Here is a 16,781-nt window from a genome sequence, read left to right on the forward strand (position 1 = left end):
AGTCATTTGCAAAGCCCAGTAATCATTTCAGGTAATGGGAAAATAATGGACGAAGCTCTGGAACTAAGCCACTCAATTCATCTTTTGAGGCTAACATGTGCAAGTGGGTTAGCTGAATTCTGCTGCTTTTAAGGCACAGTAATTTAGATGATTGTTTAAATCTTTGTAACTATGTAAGTATTTAAAAGGCATTTGTATATCTGAAAACCAGAAGACCTGTAACAAATCACACAGAAAACTACTGCTAATTTATTGAGTAAGAAGGAATAGCTTTAGTGATCATAAGAACTTATAACCTATGTGAGTTCAAGAACACACCACAAAGATCACCAAATCCCTGGAGTGATTTGCAATTGGTTACACTGCTGTAGAAGGCATAAATAGCTATCTTCTCCTGAAGCGTCTGATTCTACTTCCTTAAAGCGTTCAACCACCTAACTCACTTCTCTGCCTGAAGGCCTCCTTGCCTACATCTGTTCTTCTTCCATCTGCTCTGAAATCAGGTTAAGCCCTCTGGGTTATGTAGCACCTGCATAACCTGATCACAATTTGATATAAGCCCGTTACCAGAAAGTCTTCATGACCACCCTGCCTGGTCCCCCTCAAAACCCACTGTCCACATGGAGAGGTGTTTCATCTAAAACCCTTCCTTGTTTATTACTACTTCTCAGCATTAAAGCCTGGAAGCACCCAAAAGGGATGATTTCTTGGCTGTAATAGCTCATTTCAAATGCACTCCGTAATTAACAACTTTGAAAGCAAAGAGGTAAATTTTGTCACATGTATTATTAAAACAGAGTGAGATCTCCCAGGACCAAATTAGGCGCCTGATTAAAAATGTCTGTCTTAAAAGAAACAAGAAGATAAGGGAGTTGTACTCTCAGCAATCCCAAATTAATGCACTGACTGAAGCCCCCGGTCAAGCCATATGGAAAGACACAGATCAGGGGACTGCCCTGGTGAATGAGACTCAAGTGTCCCCACTTGAGTGCAGGTCACCCAGAACTGACCTCAAGAGGGTAATCTGAAAGGGAGGAGATGAGGGCTTGGGATGAAAGACCTGATAGGTAAGAAACCATGGTGGAATGAAAAAAAGAAAGTAATAACTGAAGATTCATTCATTCTTCAACAAATCAATTTTATTTTCAAGTACTGTGTTAACTGCTGCCTCTTAGGTTTCTAGCTCTTTCTCTGCCTTCCTTGACTTTGACTAAGACTCCTGCCACGTCCTTGCCTCTGTTTCTTTGAGTGTAAATTGAGGTGGGTGGGAAGAAATGAAGACAAAGGAAACTCTTAACATGATTTTGAAAAAAAGAATGGAAATTTAAAATCTATCTAAACTTTTATGTTGTTGTGGGACACAGTATAATTTAACTACACTCAAATTGATTTCATAAAGGCTTTTTAAACTCTAACTCCCTGTCAAACTTACAGAATTATATACAATAATGTCTGAGAAGTGCTACACAGCCATCAAAAGAAAGCCAAACTAAGCATGGCAAACATGACTGTCATTTTAGGGGAAGAACATTCTAAAATTCTGATGCCCAAGAGAAATGAGGACAACAAAACAGCCTCTTAACTTGCTGGTGACTGGGGCAGGCAGGAGAGAATTTAACGAGTTTGGCAAGGCAGCTTCGTGGCCCTTGGCCAAATCTCGGCTTTGTTTAAACAGGCCCATGTCTTTGGAGTTACTTTTGCCCTTTCTCTTTTTCTCCTAAGGCAGTGTGTTTGGTTGGCAGAAAAATTTTTTCTACAAATGAAGGCAGCTACCAAGCATACCCATACTCTAAAATTCAATTTAAGTTAAAAAATAAAAGAAAACACAATGATATAAGTACTCCCAGAAAGATTCTACCTTAATGAGCATGCCGACTGTGGACAAGTTAAAACTGTTGGGAATCATAATTCAGAATTTTCTACTCCATTGAAATTCTCCAAGGCCAAATTGCCATAAAGATCTTTCTTATACTGAAATTCCATCTTTCCAGAAGGTAAAGAACAATGTCTTTATATCCAAAGTAAGTCAATAATTTCAAGGTGACCTTGGATATGTCATTTCATATGAATGCATATCAGCAATGCAATGAAAGTTTTTAGAACTCTTAGTACTTTGCCAGCACTAACACTGTATGATTCTGTGGTACAGGTGCTAACTGGTAATTGAGGGCTATATAAATCACACAGGAGTAAGAAGGAACCACTATGGAAAGACAGTTCAAAGTGTACATCTCTGATCTCCTTCAATATACAGGCCAACAGGTTTATTTTCTTGGATTTTTGCCATCTTAGCTGACAACATATACTGGTACTTATTCCATGGGATTTTAAAAATAAAAATATTTGTAAATAATCCAAACTGTAAAGGAAGGCTTGAAACTAAAAAGGTTAAAAAAAAAATGCTGGTGAATAAAATATGAGGATGACCATTCATTAAAGAAAGTAATCTACATGATTACTTTACTTTACTCTGAAACCATTTTTCCTAAAGTTCCTATTTCAAGATATTGCCCATTTTAGGCTTTATATTCATATGAAAACCTATGTTTTTACAGAAACCTTAATTAGTGAAGCAAAGCCCCGTGACATAAGATAAAATTTAAATAACACAGAATGTGCAAGTAAAACTACCATCAATGACAAGAAATAGAGTCCAGTCTGTTTTGCTTCTAGTTAGTTCAATTCAGTCACTCAGTCGTGTCCGACTCTTTGCAACCCCATGGACTGCTAGTATATTTATATATTATTCAGTATATTTATTTTCCTCATTTTCAAAAAATAATTCTTGTCCATGTGATAAAGATTTAGCTATACCTTTAGAGGGAGGAGGAGGAGGAAGAGCTGGAAGAGAATAAAAAGGAGAAGGAATTGGTATGAGATTGGGAGAATAAAGAGAATTGAAAAGTCCAGTGACTCAGCGTTGCATTAATCAGCTTTGTGAAAGTGAAAGTCGCTCAGTCGTGTCTGACTATAGAGTCCATGGAATTCTCTAGGCCAGAATACTGGAGTGGGTAGCCTTTCCCTTCTCCACAGGATCTTCCCAACACAGGGATCAAACCCAAGTCTCATGCATTGCAGTGGATTCTTTACCACCTGAGCCTCAAGGGAAGCCAAATTAGCTTTGGGCTTGACCTTAAATGAGACAGTGGATCTCTCTGAACCTCAGTGCTTCATCCATGGAATTATTTGGCTAGATTATTAGTGATTATGGAGTTTACCGTTCCTTCCAACTCAAACATAAATGACTAGAAAATAGTTATGATGTGAATACTCAATGGGAATGTAAAATAACTTACAGTCCCAAGTTGTGATCTTTTTAAGATCAAGAAAAGTTTTGGTGGTCTTGGGGCAGAAGATAATTGATTGCTTGCATGTTCTGAGCCTGCTGTTAACATTACTTTTTCTCTTCACTCTGTCAGCTCCAGGGGAAAACATTTTGCCTTAGCCCCCCTCCTAAATTCTGAATTCACAATATTTTGCTAGAAGATCATCAAAGTTGCCTTATTCCTTTATGTAGGTACCAAGAAACAATTATTCAAATGTTTGCCACTTGCAATGAACGGGAAAGCAACTCTGAAAAAGTTGAGGGAGTTAATACAAAGCTTCTGTCAGTGATCCTAGATGGAGGGGTGATAGGAGTCATTGAAATGTAGATAGCAGAGAAAGAACATTTACAAAGCACTCAGCAAGGCTAAGAGGAAGAGAGCTATATTAGTGCCAACGAGCACTATTCCATAAAAATTCCCATTGTGGCTGATGAGAAGGAGCTCAAACCTTCAAATAAAACATTTAATTCACACCTGACAGCGATTTTCAGAGTATGGAACAAGCAATGTTAGTAATTCCATTCGTAGCCCAGGGAAAAACTGCACAGCAGAGGAGAGAGGCAATAAAATAAATGTCTGTGGTTCTCAAAAAAAGAAAAACTGAAGAGAGAGGCCCTCTGGTAAAAAAAAGAGTGAACCCCATGCTCTGGCCTGAATTCCTCCAACTCTTAATTAGGAGGTTAAGGGGATTACATGTCATTTCTGCACTGGCCTAACACACTAGCGCACACACACACAGTTGACTCTCAGCATCTGTGGAGTCGACATTTGTGCTGTTGATGACTCACCAGCAGCTTCCAGAGGTCTTTGATTTGTGGTTGTCATTTTGGTGAAACCCTAGTATGAATAAGGCTACAGGAGATGAAGGCAGTTACAAAAATGAGTCAGTTAATGTATTACACTTAGTAACTGCTTCTAAATGTGACTTTACTATTCTCTAGTCCTCTTTTTGTTTGCATTAATCTCCATGGAGTAACATACAAAATGGCCCGCAAATGGAGAAGAACTATAAGCAAATGATGGATTCACAAACCTGGGCTTTTATGAACCTATATGTTGGGACTGGGGGTGAACAATCACACCCCCCTATACCACCACATGTAACCAATTAAAAAACAGAAAATACACACAGATGAAGTATGAAAATATCTTTGGGCGTCAGCATATTGGATTAGAGAATTCTATCTGTTGCCACATTTTGGCTTCCCACTGTTTTCTTCCTAGAATGAAGCATGCCTACCTGTTGTATCTGGAGGAGAAAATGGCAACCCACTCTGGTATTCTTCCCTGGGAAATCCCATGGACAGAGGAACCTAGCGGGCTACAGTGCATGGGGTCACAAAGAGTCGGACGTGACTTAGTGACTAAACAACAACAACCTGTTGTATCAGAGCACTGGACAACAACAGACTGGTACTCTTAGGAACCATGGCCGTAAGAAAAGCAAAACACGCCTGTCCTGAGATCAGGATGCTTTGCAAAAAGAGAAGGCAGATAGGATGAAAGTTTATAAACCCTTTATCTGATGTCAGCAATCAAAATATGTCTCTTACTTCCTGGAGAAGGAGTAAGTAAAAGGTAGAAAGTAGGACTAGAAGTATTATTTATTGAAGCATGTGGAAACTTTTCTATTTGAATCAAGAAGTATTCTACATTTCAGTTTTGTTTCTGGAAGAACTCATTGAGAGTGTGCTAATAATAATAACAGGAATAATAATGAAAATAATATTCTCCAGGGGATCTTCCTGACCCAGGGATCGAACCCAAGTCTTCCACATTGTAGGCAGATGCTTTACCATCCAAGCTACCAGGGAAACCCAATATTCTGAATCATCCAGAATAGGCCAGGCTATGCTGCAATAATAAACAACCCTAAAAATCAGTGACATAAAACCAAAACTTTTACTTCTTGATCACCTCCTATGACCAAAGAAAACTGGTAATGGACAAAAACCCAAGGGCATAAAAAATACAATAAAAAGATGGGCGGGAAAGATGCAGATACTCAAAGTATTTTTAAATAAGTGATTTAATTTAGAAAATATTAGAATACAGTTTTATATGGGTCTCTTGAATTTCCACCATCTTGCAAGGAAAATACTAAAAGCTTGGTTCTGATCTTATAAAAGGTATTTATGTAGCAAACAGCCTTGGAAGAGAGTAAACGTTTCTTTCTCTGAAGCAGCAGGAAGGTTTGCTTACAATGCAGTATATTAAAAATAATATCTCCCTCCAGGGAGAATGGGAAGACTTGTCTGAAGTCCATTATAAAAGGCTTGAATTTCTGAAGTTGGAGATCCCTGGTTATGACATAAAGTCACTGCATGTCAATATCCAGCTAAATTGCTCCTCAGCGCCTCTGTGGGACATGAAGAGCAAGGGGAACAATGCAACCATGAAACACATGCCTCTTGCTACACGGTATTTAACAGTGACTTACTTCCATGGCCCAAGAGTCTCGTGTATTCTATGAGGATCCATACGACTATGGCACACTACCTTGTTAGCTTGCAAATGGGGCAAAACCTTAGGTCTTTCCAAGTTCATGGCAGAAATCAGACAATTAGATGAAGAATTTCAGCAGAAAGCTGCAAACTACCATAAAATGGAAATCTTGGAACTAGAAATAAAGTAATGGAAACAGAACTCAATAAACAAGTGCAAGAGAAAATTAGATACAGCTAAAGAGAGAATTAGTAACCAAGAAGATACACAAGAAAATGGCTGGATTAAAGCTTGACAGAAAAAGAGACAGAAAATATAAAACAACTGAATATTTCTGTGTATCCACTTATAATTCTATTACTCTTTCTAGCCTAAAAGTAACTTTTTTAGATTCAATGCTTCTCATACCCATGTATGCACTTATACAATTACTACAACTACATATATAATTATGTTTGGGGCATATATATATATCAGATCAGATCAGTCGCTCAGTCGTGTCCAACTCTTTGCAACCCCATGAATCACAGCACACCAGGCCTCCCTGTCCATCATCAACTCCCAGAGTTCACTCAGACTCAGGTCCATCGAGTCAGTGATGACATCCAGCCATCTCATCCTCTGTCATCCCCTTCTCCTCCTGCCCCCTATCCCTCCCAGCATCAGAGTCTTTTCCAATGAGTCAACTCTTCGCATGAGGTGGCCAAAGTACTGGAGTTTCAGCTTTAGCATCATTCCTTCCAAAGAACACCCAGGACTGATCTCCTTCAGAATGGACTGGTTGGATCTCCTTGCAGTCCAAGGGACTCTCAAGAGTCTTCTCCAACACCACAGTTCAAAAGCATCAATTCTTCGGTGCTCAGCCTTCTTCACAGTCCAACTCTCACATCCATACATGACCACAGGAAAAACCATAGCCTTGACTAGACGAACCTTTGTTGGCAAAGTAATGTCTCTGCTTTTGAATATGCTATCTAGGTTGGTCATAACTTCCCTTCCAAGGAGTAAGCGTCTTTTAATTTCATGGCTGCAGTCACCATCTGTAGTGATGTTGGAGCCCAGAAAAATAAAGTCTGACACTGTTTCCCCATCTATTTCCCATGAAGTGATGGGACCGGATGCCATGATCTTCATTTTCTGAATGTTGAGCTTTAAGCCCACTTTTTCACTCTCCACTTTCACTTTCATCAAGAGGCTTTTGAGTTCCTCTTCACTTTCTGCCATAAGGGTGGTGTCATCTGCATATCTGAGGTTATTGATATTTCTCCCGGCAATCTTGATTCCAGTTTGTGTTTCTTTCAGTCCAGCGCTTCTCATAATGTACTCTGCATATAAGTTAAATAAGCAGGGTGACAATATACAGCCTTGACGTACTCCTTTTCCTGTTTGGAACCAGTCTGTTGTTCCATGTCCAGTTCTAACTGTTGCTTCCTGACCTGCATACAGATTTCTCAAGAGGCAGGTCAGGTGGTCTGGTATTCCCATCTCTTGAAGAATTTTCCACAGTTTTTTGTGATCCACACAGTCAAAGGCTTTGGCATAGTCAATAAAGCAGAAATAGATGTTTTTCTGGAACTCTCTTGCTTTTTCCATGATCCAGCGGATGTTGGCAATTTGATCTCTGGTTCCTCTGCCTTTTCTAAAATCAGCTTGAACATCAGGAAGTTCACGGTTCACATATTGCTGAAGCCTGGCTTGGAGAATTTTGAGGATTACTTTACTAGCGTGTGAGATGAGTGCAATTGTGCGGTAGTTTGAGCATTCTTTGGCATTGTCTTTCTTTGGGATTGGAATGAAAACTGACCTTTTCCAGTCCTGTGGCCACTGCTGAGTTTTCCAAATTTGCTGGCATATTGAGTGCAGCGCTTTCACAGCATCATCTTTCAGGATTTGGAATAGCTCAACTGGAATTCCATCACCTCCACTAGCTTTGTTCGTAGTGATGCTTTCTAAAGCCCACTTGACTTCCCATTCCAGGATGTCCGGCTCTAGGTCAGTGATCACACCATCGTGATTATCTGGGTCGTGAAGATCTTTTTTGTACAGTTCTTCTGTGTATTCTTGCCATCTCTTCTTAATATCTTCTGCTTCTGTTAGGTCCATACCATTTCTGTCCTTTATCGAGCTCATCTTTGCATGAAATGTTCCTTTGGTATCTCTGATTTTCTTGAAGAAAAATCTTCTTTCTTCTTTCTTTTTTTGGTATACATACAAACATATATTTATGTTTGTATGTATACCAAAAAAACATAGAGCATTGCTTACAATTTTAAAAACTGTACATAAATAGTATTATAATGTGCTTGCTTTTTAACTTAGTATTTGAATCCTTTAAAACCTCTTTTTACTAAATCATTTTCATTGACTTCTCTTATTTCACATAATAAAGCAAAATGTTCTCTAACACAATAATGTGTCTTTTGCACCAAAATATTGTTTTATATTATTAGTGAGTTTACCAGCTTTCAAATCACTTCTGTATTTACCAACTTTAGGCATAAAGCAAAAATTCAAACCAGAAAAAAATAACTGAAAAGTCAAAGAATGCATTTAAAGAAGTAAAGCACACTATGAAAGCAATTTAGACTCATTATCAATACATGAGAGGACCTGGAGAAACATGCAGCATTAAAGCATTCAGAAAGCTCTTTTTAAAATAATCAATAAGAAAACTCAAATTTTCTTAGGGAGTTGAAAAAGGCATCAGTATGGCTCAAAACTAGTGGCAGAGTAGATACAAAACAATCACCATTAGCTTATAGATCTCATGACACAAGATGATGATGTCCACTGCAGATTATAAGTGATGATAAGAAGTGTTCAATGACTAGACAAAACTACAATCAGATTGGTTTTTCTCTGAATAATTCACATGAAGCATTACAGAATGGGTAGGGAATCATTTCAGTCCATTTCAATCTTGAAAATACACAAATTTGTTCACTAGAATTTCTCAACAAGATAAACACTGAAACATTGACATATTTCTTACAATTCAAGGAAACTAAAGAAGTAATGTCTGTAGTATATGGAACTTGAAAAATATTACTGACTGAAATAGAGAAAGAAGATAATTCTATCTCATTAAAGATTCATTTTATTATAGCCATTCAAACAGGGAAAGAATTGCTCCAGTAAAAATAGTCAAAAGAAAGGTTTAATATCATACTCCTAAAACAAGTTTTTCTGTAATGAAAAGTGGTGAAGGTTAAGACAAATATTTAACAAGCACACTTTGTAATAGATATATGAAAAGAAGGATTTTGAGCTATTTAATTTTATTCAATTTAAACCTACCCCAGAAAGAATTACTTGACCTCAGGCAAGACAGATCTTGGCAGCTGAGACAAACTCTGTTGTAGCTGATGCCTTGAGGCTACCTGATGACTGAACTCCCTCCAGCTGGGTAGCCAGTCCTTCCTTGAAAAAAAGAGAAATTCAGAACATTATGCAGAAATACAAACCTAACTCTAATGGCAAGAATATGCAGATCTTTTCCTCTTGGGCCTATCTCATAGAGGAAGACTCCAATTTAAACAGTCCTCTATGCTGAGTATTTTTCTCTTTGCCCCTCCAAATCCACTATCTACCCGCAGCACCTTCACCTGTGCCCCAGAAAGCTTACCTTTATTGACCTATCAATCAATGGACTTTCTCACCCTTTGGTATGCTATCAAGTTCACTGAAATTAAGAATCACCTGCAGAAGTAAAAGGGCAAAATAAGAGGAAAGTCACAATGCCTATCCGCCTGACTCAGTGCTGCCAGGCAGTAGACTGGCAATATTCCCCCACTAGAAGTCACCACTTCTACCAGTTGACCATCCTTTACAGCTTCCACTTTCCTCCAGGTATCAGTAATGGCTCTTTCTACCTGACCGTTGAGTTTACAGATGTGATAGCTTGTTATTGCATCACTAGGTAGAGATACATCACCATTCTGTATTGCTTTCCTTTGGCTTGACCTGTGCCTAGCCAGTAAGTCCCTTTACTAAGCTGCCCTCAATTACACCATCTCTTTCTATTAAGACCTTGGCTACTAATGAAATCTATTTTGAAATCTCTCCACATATACCCCTCAAAGGCAATAAAGAGATCAACTATACCAAGTGACTGTGGGAGGATGGAGATAGAAGGGAACATTCTAAGGCACAATTAATAAGGTTGACATTGATGAGAGCAGTGAGTCTTCATATTGCCAGGGAAGCTCCTTTCGATCTTGTGCCTCAGTTAACAGCCTCTTTTGATTTTTCAGAGCATTTAAACACAGTAGTTGACTTGCCCAGAAAGCACTTAGCCAGGAAACTTTCCAAAGAGGCCAGGGTCTCTTGTTCATGAGCCTGAGGAATTAGTAAACACAGTTTATGGCCAATAAAACCCCACACACAGCTTGGGCAAATAATAAGGTGAAAGGAGTTTCTTATTAAAGTTATGATTAGGTTTATCACATCTAATCATAACAGTCTCACCAGGAAGAAAAGCCCTCATTATGCAGCACTACCTGCCAAAGGCAGAATTTTCTCAGACAGAAAAAAGCCCAAATAAGCAATAGCATGTTTTGAGAATACACACTTCTGCCCAAAGAATTTGGCCCAAAGTGGATCTTGCCTGGTAAGCAATCACTCATTTAGCTGAGCTGGATTTACCATGAAGCTAATGGAGCTAAAGCTTCAGGGTCCCTCACTTACACAAACTCCTTCCAAGGCTCGGGGAGAAATCCTAACCATATATCCACATCATCTGTGTGTGTTCATAAAATCTGCCAAAATAGGAACTTTAATTACTATTGGTTAAGACTGTTATTTTTTCTGGGGCTTCCCTTGTGGCTCAGCTGGTAAAGAATCCACCTGCAATGTGGGAGACCTGGGTTCAGTCCCTGGGTTGGGAAGATCCTCTGGAGAAGGGAAAGGCTACCCACTCCAGTATTCTGGCCTGGAGAATGCCATGGACTGTATAGTCCATGGGATCACAAAGAGTCTACTGTCCCCAGAAATCAACTTCCAATTGTGTTGGGTAACATTTGGGTAGCTAGGGCCTAAGCAGCAGTTCAGTTGGGGGTACTTTAGTTTTGGTTTATGTGATATATGGTTCTGAGTCACTTCTGCAGACAGGTAAGTTACTGCAAGCCCTCTCCTAATGAGAATGGCCTCCAGAAATATTCCCACTGCCCACTGTGTCAACACACACTGCACTGGACACAAAGGTGCCAGGCCAAACTGTTACCATGATGTGAACGTGGTGCCAAGATTAGTGGCATGAGGGGATTAGAGGAAAAACAAGTTTCTTGAAGCTCAGTTCAGTTCAGTCGCTCAGTCACGTCTAACTCTTTGTGACCCCAGGGACTGCAGCACACCAGGCCTCCCTGTCCATCACCAACTCCTGAAGTTTACTCAAACTCATGTCCATTGAGTCGGTGATGCCATCCAAGCATTTCATCTTCTGTCGTCCCCTTCTCCTCCACCCTCAATCCTTCCCAGCATCAGGGTCTTTTCAAATGAGTCATCTCTTCACATCAGGTGGCCAGAGTATTGGAGCTTCAGCTTCAGCATCAGTCCTTCCAATGAACATTCAGGACTGATTTCCTTTAGGATGGACTGATTGAATCTCCTTGCAGTCCAAGGGACTCTCAAGAGTCTTCTCTGGAAACTAGTATGTCCAAAATGTGAATAATTTTATACATCAGTCATGTAAAATTTTAAGTAGATTCAGCTGTCAAAGATACATAAATAAAACAGAACTTCTCTCCCATCACGAAAAGATTCATTAAGACCCAAGACACAATTATGAACACCATACATGTCTTTTTTTTGGTTAGAATCACATAAAATAAAAATTGAACAGAATTTCTGTGGTTAAAAGGGTACAAATGTGTAGCCGTTCTACAGAGAAGTATATCTGTATTTTTATTATTATCAAAAATATAAAAAAGTGTCAATCAACCTCTCTAGAGAACAGCCTGAATTATATTTCTAGTCTCTCAATAGAAAATGATATTATAAAACATTATTATATAAGAAGACATCAAGATAGCATGCAGGAAAAAAGTTATGAAAGGCAAGTGGCAGGCTGCTAAATAATGTAAAAATCATTATTTTTCTGGATTTTTCATGTTTGTAATATTCATCACCTTTTTTTAAACATATACACAGTTGTGATTTTTTGTGCAGATAAATATTCACTTCTGTATCTAATTGTAGATTCATGAATTTTGATTATTTTTATTAAAGAGGCACCTGTATAAACTGCAGATATTTCAGGACCACCAAACCTGAATGTCCCTGTTGGCTTCAAACATAGTAATGTACAGTCCATGTTCCAGTGCTGTCAATTCCATATCCAGTCATTCCTTGGTATCCTTAGGGGTTTGGTCCCAGGACCGCCAGCTGATAGCAAATCCCTCAGATGCTCAAATCCCTTATATATAATAAAATAGTGTAGTATTTCAATATAACCTATGCATGCCCTCCTGTATACTTTAAATAATGTTATATTATTTATAATACCTAATACAATGTAAATATTATACAGTCTTCCCTGGTGGCTCAGAAATAAAGCATCTGCCTGCCAATGCAGGAGACACAGGTTCGATCCCTGGTTGAGAATGTCCCTTGGAGAAGGAAATGACAACCCATTCCAGTATTCTTGCCTGGAAAACCCCATAGACGAAGGTGCCTGGTAGGCTATAGTCCATGGGAGTCTCAAAAGAGTCGGACACAAATTAGCAACTAAACAACAACAACAATAATTATATGTACAACTTAGATGCCACGTAAATAATTTCTGGGACATGGCAAATTTACATTTTAGAACTTTCTGGAATTTATTTTTTCTTGAGTATTTTCAATCCAAGGTTGGTTGAATCCACGAATGCAGAACCCATGGTCAACTGTACAGAGAAGCAGACTCTACTCAGGATGAAACATGAGGGAAAGTCTTGATGTTAGAAAGAAAGCATATCACACATAATGTGGTGATTTCCATCTGCCCAGAAATGCAACTGAATCAACTGCCTTGAGGTCTTGTAGTGAGTTCCCAAGAGAGTGGAGTAGAAAGACTCTGAGCTCACCTTCTCTCACAGGCACACCAAACTTACAAGTATTTACAGAATGACTATTGATGAAAAAGACTAGAACCTACCAGAATAGATCCTCTGAAACTAAAGATATAAAAAAGGAGCCACGAGAAGGGTAGGAGAGGCAGAGTATCATGGTATAGTCAAAATCCACACCCCCCAGGTGAGTAACCCATAAATGGAGAATCATTATAATTATAGAGGTTCTCCTCAAGGAGTGGGAGGTCTGAGGCCCACATCAGACTCCCCAGGCTGGGAGATTCTGCACCAGGAAGACAAGCCTTCAGAATATTTGTCTTGGAAGGCCAGCAGGGCTTGATTTGGGGAGGTTTCAGAAAACCTGAATAGATATTTTTCCGAAGAAGACATACAGATGGCCAATAAGCCAATGAAAAGATGCTCAACATCACTAATCATCCAAAAAAATGCAAATTGAAACCACCTGTCAGAATGACTATCCTCAAAAAGACCACAAATAACAAATACTGGGAAGGATGTGGAAAAAAGGAAAGCCCCTTACACTCTTAGTGGAAATGTAAACCGGTGCAGCCACTGTGGAAAACAGCATGGCGGCTTCTCAAAAAACTATAAATAGAACTACCATATGATTCACCAATTTCAGTCCTGTTTATACCACTGAAAAAAAAACAGAAATACTAATTTGAAAAGATACATGCACCCCGTGTTCATCAGTCAGTTCAGTTCATTCGCTCAATCGTATCTGATTCTTTGTGACCCCAAGAACCGCAGCATGCCAGGCCTCCCTGTCCATCATCAACTCCCGGAGTCCACCAAAACCCATGTCCATTGAGTCAGTGACACCATCCAACCATCTCATCCTCTGTCATTCCCTTCTCCTCCTGCCCTCAATCCCTCCCAGCATCAGGATCTTTTCCAATGAGTCAGCTCTTCAAATCAGATGGCCAAAGTATTGGAGTTTCAGCTTCAAAATCAGTCCTACCAATGAACACCCAGAACTGATCTCCTTTAGGATGGACTGGTTGGATCTCCTTGCAGTCCAAGGGACTCTCAAGAGTGTTCTTCAACACCACAGTTCAAAAGCATCAATTCTTTGGCACTCAGCTTTCCTTATAGTCCAATTCTCACATCCATACATGACCACTGGAAAAAAACACAGCCTTGAATAGACGGATCTTTGTTGACAAAGTAATGTCTCTGCTTTTTAATATGCTGTCTAGGTTGGTCATAACTTTCCTTCCAAGGAGTAAGCGTCTTTTAATTTCATGGCTGCAATCAAATCTGCAGTGATTTTGGAGCCCCCCAAAATAAAGTCAGCCACTGTTTTAGTGTTCATAGCATCATTCTTTATAATTGCCAATATATGGAAGCAACCTAAGTGTCCATCAGTAGATGAATACATATAAAAGAAGTCATATATATACACAGTGGAATACTACTCAGCCACAAAAAGAATGAAATTTTGCCATTTGTAAAATGTGGATGGACCTGGGAAGTATGAGACTTAGTAAAATAATTCAGAGAACAGCAAATGCTGTATGTTATCTCTTATGGGTAGAATCTAAAAAAACACTACAAACTATTGAATATAGCAAAAAAGAAACAGATTCATGGACACAGAGAATAAACTAGTAATTACCAATGGGGTCAGAAGGGGAAGGGGAGAAAGAGAGGAGTAGCAGATTAAGATGTACAAACTGCTATGTATAAAAGAAATAGGCTACAAATATATATCAGGAAGCACAGGGAATACAGCCAATATTTTATAACTATAAATGAGGAATAATCTATAAAAATATCAAATCACTATATTGTGCAACTGTAACTAATATCAACTACACTTCAATTAAAGACAAATTTTAAAAATCTTTGAGTTAGAAAAAAACAGTTGATCATCTAGCATGGCGATGCTGAAGCTGGACTTCAGGAAACTGCTTTCCAGTGCTTTCTTCATAACATCTACTAACTAGAAAGAAGTCAGAGGATTTCTCTGTTGCCTTATGTTCTTCATGCCAAAAAGGCTGCCCTCTGGGCCAGCTCTTCCTGATGATCTGCACAAAGCGGCTCAGTCTCATTCCCACCCTCACGCCACTTACTAAGCCTTCTTAGAGAGCCCTCCACCTCACCGTCCTTTATCCCTCCAGAGTTCTGCTGCACTGAGCTCCTGACTGTCCCACATGCATCTCACTCCCTACACCTGGAGCCACCTTTCCTCCTCACTTAGCCGGGACATAGCTCCTTTTACTTCATTCTTGAAAACAGCACCTAGACAAGGATATCTGATGCAGACTTTTACAGAATATTCTGATAATGGAGGGAGATTACAGCCTAGATATCAATAAAATATCATTTAGAATAAATATCACACATCATACTCTGCCTCCCAATTCAACAAACATGTCTTTACCAGAAAACATTTCACACAAGGCCATAAGCCCCAGGCTTCCTTGTTGCTGAGGTTGTTCTCTCAAGAAACTTTCTCGCATTTTCTCTCCAAGTTTATTAAATCCTTTCTTAAACCAATTTAAAGTGCAAAATTCTTTTCTCTTTATTGTATAGATCATTTTAATCATTTTTTACTATATGTATTCCAAATGGAAAATGTCCTGGGGTGGGAATAGGGCTATATTTCATACTGTAATAGGTCTATTCGGGCATTATTTTTTAAAAAGGAGGTCATATGTATGGAATTTAGAAAGATGGTAACAGTAAACCATGTATGCTGCTGCTAAGTTGCTTCAGTCATGTCCGACTCTGTGCGACCCCATAGACGGCAGCCCACCAGGCTCTGCTGTCCCCGGGATTCTCTAGGCGAGAACACTGGAGTGGGTTGCCATTTCCTTCTCCAATGCATGAAAGTGAAAAGTGAAAGTGAAGTCTCTCAGTCGTGTCCAACTCTTAGTGACTCCATGGACTGCAGCCTACCAGGCTCCTCCGCCCATGGGATTTTCCAGGCAAGAGTACTGGAGTGGGTTGCCATTGCCTTCTCCGTATAAACCCTGTATACGAGACAGCAAAAGAGACACTCATGTATAGAGCAGTCTTTTGGACTCTGTGGGAGAGGGAGAGGGTGGGATGATTTGGGAGAATGGCATTGAAATATGTATAATATCATATATGAAACAAGTCACCAGCCCAGGTTCAATGCATGATACTGGATGCTTGGGGCTGGTGCAATGGGACGACCCAGAGGGATGGTATGGGAAGGGAGGAGGGAGGAGGGTTCAGGATGGGGAACACGTGTATACCTGTGGAGGATTCATTTCGATATAGGGCAAAACCAATACAATATTGTAAAGTTAAAAAATAAAATTAAATTTTAAAAAAAGAGGTCAATTTTCACTCAAAGGACTCATTTTGATTTCTTCCTTGGCTAGCCAATTCAAACCATTCAACACATACAGCTTTTGAGAGTAGAAATTTAGTTCCAAGTCTTGAAGAACTCTTAAGAATAAATGGAAAGCTATCTTGAAAACTTCTTAAAAGTTAAAGTTGTGTACTAAGATGTTAAAATGTTTACACACAAAGAATAACACTATCATTTATAAAATTATTTCTAGTGGAAATGTTATTGCCACTTCAGAGCTATCATTTTGAATTTCTCTTTTGCCTGATGTTAAATTAAGTCCTGTTCCAGAAATATGCAGCAGATTAACTAGTAACACAAGGAATCAAAGAGATAAGATAAAGGCATACAGCTATTCAGACCACCTATGAGGTCACTGTTAGAAGATTTCTGTTGTATTACCATCCCAAGAAAGGTTGCATCCATTCTTCCAATGAAGGTAAAAAGTCCCATTCACATATATCAATTTGCTTACCCAGGCTTCCAGTTCCTATATATGAAATAAAGCCAAGAGATGAGAGAAAAAATAATGTCCTTACACATAATCTTTCTTCAAATGAAAGAATTACAGGAGACTTTGTATGCTAAGTTGCTTCAGTCATGTCCGACTCTGTG

The 16,781-nt window shown here is 39.1% G+C and overlaps 1 long non-coding RNA gene across 5 annotated transcripts in view; it reads right to left on the bottom strand.

The window, feature by feature from the left end:
* Window positions 1-10,331, bottom strand: part of LOC112587770 — an 86,580-nt gene extending 76,249 nt beyond the window's left edge. For 2 of the 5 annotated variants that reach the window (XR_006542592.1, XR_006542594.1), the window contains exons 1-3: window positions 9,876-10,331; window positions 9,397-9,470; window positions 9,069-9,191 (exon numbers count right to left, since the gene is read on the bottom strand). This is a non-coding gene — a long non-coding RNA (uncharacterized LOC112587770). The remainder of the gene's footprint in view (window positions 1-9,068; window positions 9,192-9,396; window positions 9,471-9,875) is intronic. The other 3 variants (XR_006542590.1, XR_006542591.1, XR_006542593.1) reach the window with 3 other exon arrangements.
* Between the last annotated feature and the right edge of the window lie 6,450 nt (window positions 10,332-16,781).

The sequence above is a fragment of the Bubalus bubalis genome, chromosome 11 (assembly GCF_019923935.1).
Source record: "Bubalus bubalis isolate 160015118507 breed Murrah chromosome 11, NDDB_SH_1, whole genome shotgun sequence".
Classification (NCBI taxonomy): domain Eukaryota; kingdom Metazoa; phylum Chordata; class Mammalia; order Artiodactyla; family Bovidae; genus Bubalus; species Bubalus bubalis.